The sequence below is a fragment of the Budorcas taxicolor genome, chromosome 22, assembly GCF_023091745.1.
Source record: "Budorcas taxicolor isolate Tak-1 chromosome 22, Takin1.1, whole genome shotgun sequence".
Taxonomy (NCBI): Eukaryota; Metazoa; Chordata; class Mammalia; order Artiodactyla; family Bovidae; genus Budorcas; species Budorcas taxicolor.
Genome location: NC_068931.1, coordinates 30144688 through 30155000, shown reverse-complemented (window position 1 = coordinate 30155000; position 10313 = coordinate 30144688).

Below are 10313 nucleotides of genomic sequence, written 5' to 3'. Positions count from 1 at the left end.
ACCAGAAATTACCAGAGTGATTTAATCTCTTTATTGGCAACCAAACTGACTTTCAACTTTTATTCAGGAGAAACTCTTCTGGGCTATTTAGTTTTAATTTTTTATTCCTAGAGCTAGAGATGTCAGAGGAAAGGATACAATTTTCTAGGTCCTTTGTAGGTTTTTAAGAACTAAACCTTGAGTTTCAAGGCCTGTCTGTGGACCCTCATGAGTAGATTTAAAAATTTTTGTGCATTTTTCTACTGAGAGGATTTAGAACAATAAAGGTCAATCTTCATGGGCCTTAGTTCCCCATGTAAAACCTTAGTTGGTTACAATGATCTTCTGTTTTCAAAAGTTTTCATGCCACTTAAGTACTTGTATAGTTTTCTCACACTGAGAGCTTTTCAGTTCTTACTTGTTTGTGTGTGTTCAATTGCTTCAGTCATGTCTGAGTTTTTGGTACCCTATGGACTGTAGCCCAACAAGCTCCTCTGTCTATGGGAATTTCGAAGCAAAAATACTGGAGTGTGTTTTCATTCCCTCCTTCAGGGGATCTTCCTTATTCTGAAGAATGATAGTAAAAACATCCTTGAAAAAAAAGTAGCAAAACTGCTGAATCAAGATTTAATCAGACAAGTATAACATGATAATGTAAAGGATCCAATAGATAGCATCCATCAGCATGTTGGGCTTCCCTGATGGCTCAGCATGTAAAGAATCTGCCTGCAGTGTAGGAGACACTGGAGACACTAGTTCATCCCTGGGTTGGGAAGATCCCCTGGAGAAGGAAATGGCAATCCATTCCAGTATTCTTGCCTGGGAAATCCCAGGGACAGAGAAGCCTGACAGTCACAAAGAGTCAGACAAGACTGAACAACTAAGCATAAGCACACATCAGCAAGTTACCAAGAAAAAGCTAAATGTGAAGGGAAAATAACAACATGTTTATGTTCATATGTTTTATGTTAAATAAATAAAATCTTTCAACCCAGTCTAGGAATGAAAAGTACAAAAAAAGAGACCTTTCTCATAGGGAGTATTCTATTCATTCTGAAACACTGATTCATCCACTTATCCTGATTATTCTACCTTAAAACTAAGTTGGGTCATTTTGGCCAATTATAAATGAAAGCAATTTGTTGAAGGAAATTCAAGGTAATTTAAAATAGTCTTTTGCTAAAATAGTGATGGAAACAATGTTCAAACTGCTTACACAGTATGACATCTGGATAGTCAATATGAAAAGATACCTACAGGATAATAAAAATATTGAAAAATTAAAGATATATGCACAGTGATGAAAATGAATCCAAATAGATTTCCAATTTTTCTTACAAGGTTGTATTAGTTAACTAGCATTTCTGCTAACAAATTATCACTAAAAGGATGTCTTAAAACAATGGAGATTTATTCTCTCACAATTCTGGAGGTGGAAACCAGGTGAAGGCATCCATAGCTCTGCACTCCCTTTTGGGGCTCAAGGGAAGAGTCTGTTATTAACCTCATCCAGCTTCTCCTGGCACCAGGCATTTCTTGGCTTGTACATTCCCTCAATGTATGCCTACCTCTGGCTTCAAATGACCTTCTTCTTCTTTTTTTTATGACCTTCTTTTTTGTATGTGTCCCTTTCTGCCAAAGAAATTTCACTGGATTAAGGGGCCACTATAATTCAATAGGAGTTCATTTCTAGCCATAACTTAACCACATTTGAAAACACCCTACTTCCATTCAAGGTCATATTCTGAAGTCCTACGTAGACAAGAATATTTGGGAGACACTGGTCAACTACCTCAGTGGTGTTAAATATTTTATGAATCACAGGGCCCACTCTGACCTATCCAGTAGAATAATTAGAGAGATAGGAAATCCATTTTCCTTTGAGTGGTGATAGTCAAGTTTGCATAACTCCAACTGGGCTATTAAATCTCTAGCCTAGATCACTTTGAGATTTTTGTTGTTGTCAAAGATTCAACTAAAGTGTGTCTTGATTGCATGCTATAATCTTACACAGCAAGGGGCTGCTTTGCACACATGAACTATTATCTGTGCTGCTGCCGTGGTGGATCGTCTTACTGCCTATGATCTTTCAGATCCATTTCAGCAAAGCTAAAGCATTTCATACTGTTCATGGGGTTCTCAAGGCAAGAAGACTGATGTGGTTTGCCATTCCCTTCTCCAGTGGACCACATTCTGTCAGACCTCTCCACCATGACCTGCCCATCTTGGGTGGCCCCACCGGCATGGCTTAGTTTCATTGAGGTAGACAAGGCTGTTGTCCATGTGATTAGATTGACTAATTTTCTGTGATTATGGTTTCAGTGTGTCTGCCCTATGATGCCCTCTCACAACACCTACCATCTTACTTGGGTTTCTCTTACCTTGGATGTGGGGTAACACTTCACGGCTGCTCCCGCAAAGCACAACCATTGCTCCTTACCTTGGACGAAGGGTATCTTCTCACTGGCCACCCTTCTTGACCTTGAACATGGAGTAGCTCCTCGCGGCCCTCTTGTGCCAAAGCAGCCACCACGCCTTGGATGTGGGTTGCTTCTCTCGGCCGCCTCCCTTAAATATTCTTGCCTTGAGAACCTCATGAACAGAATGAAAAGGCAAAGTGATAAGATACTGAAAGAGGAATTCCCCAGGTCAGTAGGTGCCCAATATGTTACTGGAGATCAGTGGAGAAATAACTCCAGGAAGAATGAAGGGATGGAGCCAAAGCAAAATTAATACTCAGTTGTGGATGTCATTTGTGATAGAAGCAAGGTCCGATGCTGTAGACAGCAGTATTGCATAGGAACCTGGAATGTCAGGTCCATGAATCAAGGCATATTGGAAGTGGTCAAACAGGAGATGGCAAGAGTGAACGTCGACATTCTAGGAATCAGCGAACTAGAATGGATTAGAATGGGTGAATTTAACTCAGATGACCATTATATCTACTACTGTGGGCAGGAATCCCTCAGAAGAAATGGAGTAGCCATCATGGTCAATAAAAGAGTCTGAAATGCAGTACTTGGATGCAATCTCAAAAATGACAGAATGATCTCTATTTGTCTCCAAGGCAAACCATTCAATATCACAGTTATCCAAGTCTATGCCCCAACCAGTAATGCTGAAGAAGCTGAAGTTGAACGATTCTATGAAGACCTACAAGACCTTTTAGAACTAACACCCAAAAAAAGATGTCCTTTTCATTAACTGGAATGCAAAAGTAGGAAGTCAAGAAACACCTGGGTTAACAGGCAAATTTGGCCTTGGAATACACAATGAAGCAGGACAAAGACTAATAGTGTTTTGCCAAGACAACACACTGGTCATAGCAAACACCCTCTTCCAACAACATAATAGAAGACTCTACATATGGACATCAGCAGATGGCCAACACCGAAATCAGATTGATTATATTCTTTGCAGCCAGAGATGGAGAAGCTCTATACAGTCAGCAAAAACAAGACTGGGAGCTGACTGTGGCTCAGATCATGAACTCCTTATTGCCAAAGTCATACTTAAATTGAAGAAAGTAGGGGAAACCAACAAACCATTTAGGTATGACCTAAATCAAATCCCTTATGATTATACAGTGGAAGTGAGAAATAGATTTAAGGGACTAGATCTGATAGACAGAGTATCTGATGAACTATGGATGGAGGTTTGTGACATTGTACAGGAGACAGGGATCAAGACCAACCACAAGGAAAAGAAATGCAAAAAAGCAAAATGGCTGTCTGGAGAGGCCTTACAAATAGCTGTGAAAAGAAGAGAAGAGAAAAGCAAAGGAGAAAAGGAAAGATATAAGCATCTGAATGCAGAGTTCCAAAGAAGAGCAAGGAGAGATAAGAAAGCCTTCCTCAGTGATCAATGCAAAGAAATAGAGGAAAATAACAGAATGGGAAACACTAGAGATCTCTTCAAGAGAATTAGAGATACCAAGGGAATATTTCATGCAAAAAAGGGCACAGTAAAGGACAGAAATGGCATGGACCTAATAGACGCAGAAGATATTAAGAAGAGGTGGCAAGAATACACAGAAGGACTGTACAAAAGAGATCTTCATGACCCAGGTAATCACGATGGTGTGATCACTCACCTAGAGCCAGACATCCTGGAATGTGAAGTCAAGTGGGCCTTGGGAAGCATCACTACGAACAAAGCTAGTGGAGGTGATGGAATTCCAGTTGAGCTATTTCAAATCCTGAAAGATGATGCTGTGAAAGTGCTACACTCAATATGCCAGCAAATTTGGAAAACTCAGCAGGTGCCAGAGGACTGGAAAAGGTCAATTTTCATTCCAATCCCAAAGAAAGGCAATGCCAAAGAATGCTCAAACTACCGCTCAATTGCACTCATCTCACATGCTAGTAAAGTAATGCTCAAAATTCTCCAAGCCAGGCTTCAGCAATACATGAACCGTGAACTTCCAGATGTTCAAGCTGGTTTTAGAAAAGGCAGAGGACCCAGAGATCAAATTGCCAACATCCGCTGGATCATGGAAAAAGCAAGAGAATTCCAGAGAAACATCTATTTTTGCTTTATTGACTATGCCAAAGCCTTTGGCTGTGTGGATCACAATAAACTGTGGAAAGTTCTTCAAGAGATGGGAATACCAGACCACCTGACCTGCCTCTTGAGAAACCTATATGCTGGCCAGGAAGCAACAGTTAGAACTGGGCATGGAACAACAGACTGGTTCCAAATAGGAAAAGGAGTACATCAAGGCTGCTTATTTAACTTATATGCAGAGTACATAATGAGAAACACTGGGCTGAAAGAAGCACAAGCTGGAATCAAGATTGCTGTGAGAAATATCAATAACCTCAGATATGCAGATGCCATGTCCAAGGTAAGGAGTAGCAGCCGAGCTTTGCTGGAACAGCCGTGAAGAGACACCCCACATCCAAGGTAAGAGAAACCCAAGATGGTAGGTGCTGAGAGAGGGCATCATAGGGCAGACACACTGAAACTACAATCACAGAAAACTAGCCAATCTGATTACACGGACCACAGCCTTGTCTGACTGAATAAAACTAAGCCATGCCCGTGGGGCAACCCAAGATGGACGGGTCATGGTGGAGAGGTCTGACAGAATGTAGTCCACTGGAGAAGGGAATGGCAAACCACATCAGTCTTCTTGCCTTGAGAACCCCATGAACAGAATGAAAAGACAAAAATATAGGACACTGAAAGATGAACTCCCCAGGTCCATAGATGCCCAGTATGCTACTGGAGATCAGTGGAGAAATAACTCCAGAAAGAATTAAAGGATGGAGCCAAAGAAAAAACAACCCTCAGCTGTGGATGTGACTGGTGATGGAAGTAAGGTCTGATGCTGTAAAGAGCAAGACTGCATAGGAACTTTGAATGTTAGGTCAGTGAGTTAAGGCTAATTGGAAGTGGTCAAAGAGGAGATAACAAGAGTGAATGTCGACATTCTAGGAATCAGCGAACTAAAATGGACTGGAATGGGTGAATTTCACTCAAATGACCATTATATCTACTACTGTGGGCTGGAATCCTTTAGAAGATATGGAGTAGCCATCATAGTCAACAAAAGAGTCAGAGTAATTTACAAAAATAACACAACCCACAAAGCTATATTGCAACCCCCATGGACCATAGCCCGCCAGGATTCTCTGTCCATGGGATTCTCCAGGCAAGAATACTGGAGTGGGTAGCCTTTTCCTTCTCCAGGGGACCTTCCCGACCCAGGGATCGAACCTGGGTCTTCTGCATTGGAGGCAGACTCTTTAACTTCTGAGCTACCAGGGAATCCCATAGAATGCATTTAAGTCTGTAATTAAAAAACTCTTTACATATATTTAAAATTGATATTTGACATATTCAAGGTTGTGGTGATCTGGAGAAAAGCATACACTGCATCATAATTATTCATATAAGGTCTACACATATGACGTTCACTGAGAAACATAGTGGAAAATAAGTACATCTAAGAGTGTATGTGTACATGTTCACTAACAGAGAGACATATGTAGGAACATAATGAATCCTGAATCTCATCTAAATCTTGCTTTTTCTTAAAGAATGTTTTGGATAACTTATCTCCATTTACCTCTGCCAAACCCAGTCCCTCCTAGCATAGTTCCTACATGTAAAATAAAAGGCAATGGGAAGAAATTCTTCAGAATTATAGGTATTTCTGCCTACCTCTCTTAAAAATACCTTCTATCCACAAGTTAATTTATTTCCATGTCCCTAAAACACTAATGATTATTAATTCATTTTATTCTTATAGATTTTTATAGGCCCATTTACCCAAAATAAGAAGTAAAGAACACTAGTTCAAAAAGTTATATTCATTTCAATGTTCATAACAGCATTATTTACAATTGCCATGATATGAAAGCAACCTAAGTGTCCATCAGCAGATGAATGGATAAAGAAGATGTGGTGTATATATACAAGCACACAATGGAATGTTAGTCATATAAAGTAATGAAATTATGCCATTTACACCAATGTGGATGAATTTGGAGGACATTATGCTAAGTGATGTAAGTCATGCAGAGAAAGACAAATTCTGTATAATTTCAATTACATGTGGAATCTAAAAAACATTATACAACTAACTACTGAATATAATAAAAAAAGAACCAGGCTCACAGATATAGAGAGCAACTTGGTGATTACCAGGATGGGAGCAATATGGGGATGGGTGAGGGAGGCACAAACTGTTGGGCCTAACATAGAAGAATGCATTGTACACCATGAGGCATATAGACAATATTTTGTAATAACTGTAAATGGAAAGTAACCTTTATAATTGGTATAAAAATTTTAAAAATTAAGAAGTAAAGAATAATGAGAAATACAGGCTTTATTTACCTATTCATTTGTGTATATCAAGAGAGGAAGATATGTTAAGTTGTCAACTGACTATTTTGAGCTGAATGGTTAAATTGCCACAAAGACTTAAATTTCATCTTTTAAATGGAGTGTTTTTCCCCTGTACAAAAATAGGAAACTATTGTATTTAGTTTTAATAAGTAAAAATTATTAGATAAATAATAAATATTACATAATAATTATTTAATAATTAAAACTAAATTCAATAATATCCATATTGAGTAGCAAGGGATGTTAATACTAATTAATATTACAGATGTAACAATACATGAAGCAGACATATGCAAGTTTTAAAACATCAAAAAGTTTAGTGACTTAGATTTTAAAATGTTTTATACAAAGAAAATAGTTTTAAAACATGAATAAACTATTTTCAATGGCCCAGGAAAGTAAACCACTCTCTTTTTTTAATATTGCCTTTATATATCTCACATTTATCTTTATAACCTACTTATCCTATTTTCATAGAATATTGGAACCCCAGGGTTTGAAGGTCTTCAAGTCTCTTTTCCTCAGAATTTTCCTCAGAGTGGTTTTGTTCAAACTGAGTTATTGATTATTGCTAGTGATAGAGACCTCTATATCTCAGCAAAGATCCTTGCTTTTACCCAAAGTTGGCTATTAGACACAGTTCCATAATAAACAGAAAATGGGGACCATCTTCAACACCTGGGACACTCTAACTTGAAACTTCTCACTTTGTCTGTGGCTCTTAAACATGACATCTAGACCAAATGATTTAAGTTGATCAAGAGCAGAACCTAGTGTAGTGAAATCATCTCCTTCTTTGTCCTACATTCCTATGAATACCTTATGAAAAAAATACACTTATAATTGATTTTTTAAATTTAATACACTGAAATTCACTTTTGGTTGAAAATTCTACAAGAATTGACAAATGCATACAGTTACATAATCACAACTTGATCAAGCTATGGGATGATTTCATCAGTTCCAAAATATGTCCTCTGGCTGCCTCCTTGCAGTCAATCTCCTTCCAGCCAGTATGGCTGGTTCCATACATCAGTGGTTACTGATGTATTCCCCTTACCTATAGTTTTGCCTTTTCTAGAGTGTCACATAAATGAAATCATGTATTTGAAGCCTCTTGAGTCTGGTTTCTTTCACTTAGCATAATACACATGAGATTCATCTACATTATGGAATGCTTGTTTATTTTATTGCTGAGTAGCATTCCATTGGTTGCATCATGACTTTGTGTTCATTCACAACGTGAAGGGAATTGAGTTGTTTTCAGGTTTGGGCATTATGGACAAATCTGCTAAATCATCCATATACAGGTTTTTGTGTGAATATGCTTTCACTTCTCAACTTAATACTTAATGAGTTTAGAAAGGTCATAGGACATTAGTAGATACACAAAAATCAATTATATTTCTAAATATTAGTAATGAACAATTGGAAATTTAAATTTAATAAACAATATTTTATGTAATGTAATGGATGTAAGAGTTGGGCCATAAAGAAGGCTGAACATCAAAGAATTGATACTTTTGAACTGTGGTGTAGGAAAAGACTCTTGAGAGTCCCTTGGCTTGCAAGGAGATCCAACCAGTCCATCCTAAAAGAAATCAGTCCTGAATATTCATTGGAAGAACTGATGCTGATGTTGAAGTGGCAATACGTTGGCCACCTGATGTGAAGAACTGACTCACTGGAAAAGACCCTGATGCTGGAAAAGATTGAAGGTGGGAGGAGAAGGGGAAGACAGAGGATGAGATGGTTGGATGCATCACCAACTCAATGGACATGGGTTTGAGGAAACTCTGGGAGATAGTGAAGGACAGATAAGCCTGGTGTGTTGCAGTCCATGAGGTCACAACAAGATGGACATAACTGAGCAACTGAACAACAAACAACTCTATGCAATATCACCAAATGTTGAAATACCCACCAAAATATGTAGAGAATATTACACTGAAAAGTAAAAAAATAAAAATAAAAATCTCTGATGAAGATATAGATCAGCTTCACAACTTGTTGAGTTCTAACTGAATCTTTATTAAATTGAGCGGTGCTATAGTTCCAGATGTTCAAGCTGATTTTAGAAAAGGCAGAGGAACCAGATATCAAATTGCCAACATCCGCTGGATCATGGAAAAGCAAGAGAGTTCCAGAAAAACATCTATTTCTGCTTTATTGACTATGCCAAAGCTTTTGACTGTGTGAATCACAATAAGCTGTGGAAAATTCTGAAAGAGATGGGAGAAATATCAATAACCTCAGATATGCAGATGAAACCACCCTTAAGGCAGAAAGTGAAGAGGAGCTAAAAAGCCTCTTGATGAAAGTGAAAGAGGAGAGTGAAAAAGTTGGCTTAAAGCTCAACATTCAGAAAACTAAGATCATGGCATCTGGTCCCATCACTTCACGGCAAATAGCTGGGGAAACAATGGAAACAGTGTCAGACTTTATTTTTGGGGGGGCTCCAAAATCACTGCAGATGGTGATTGCAGCCACGAAATTAAAAGACGCTTACTCCTTGGAAGAAAAGTTATGACCAATCTAGATAACATATTGAAAAGCAGAGACATTACTTTGCCAACAAAGGTCCATCTAGTCAAGGCTATGGTTTTTCCAGTGGTCATGTATGGATGTGAGAGTTGGACTGTGAAGAAAGCTGAGCGCCAAAGAATTGATGCTTTTGAACTGTGGTGTTGGAAAAGACTCTTGAGAGTCCCTTGGACTGCAAGAAGATCCAACCAGTGCATTCTGAAGGAGATCAGCCCTGGGATTTCTTTGGAAGGAATGATGCTAAAGCTGAAACTCCAGTACTTTGGCCTCCTCATGCAAAGAGTTGACTGTGATGCTGGGAGGGTTTGGGGGCAGGAGGAAAAGGGGATGACAGAGGATGAGATGGCTGGATGGCATCACCAACTCAATGGACGTGAGTCTGAGTGAACTCCAGGAGTTGGTAATGGACAGGGAGGCCTAGCGTGCTGCAATTCATGCAGTCACAAAGAGTCGGACACAACTGAGTGACTGAACTGAACTGAACTGAACTGAACAGTTCCATGACATAAACTAGAATTATGTATGAAAGTAACTTGAAATTAAGTTTTTGACACTGATTCTAGGAAGATAAAGTGGGGACATATGGGGATAAACTATTGAATGAGGACAAACAAAAACTATTTATTCTGAACTTGTTATAGCAAAGGAGTCAATCACAATCTCTTGCATTTGGCAGAGACTCAAAGGGAGGGAGAGAAGTGATAAATTTATAGAGTGAAAAAAGGGAAGGTTTCAGGTTATGTTTTGGTTAGCTAGAGGTTGGTTAACTAGGAGCTGAGCATTCTATGTGATTGGTTTGGGGAATATATTGGCTTTAGCTTGTTGGTCCTGAGTTGGAAACAAGGGCAAAAAAATGAAAATAAATAGGGAAGCTGACAATCACTGCCTGTGTCCTGACTGTTTTGGACCCATTACTAAGAAATTATTTGTTT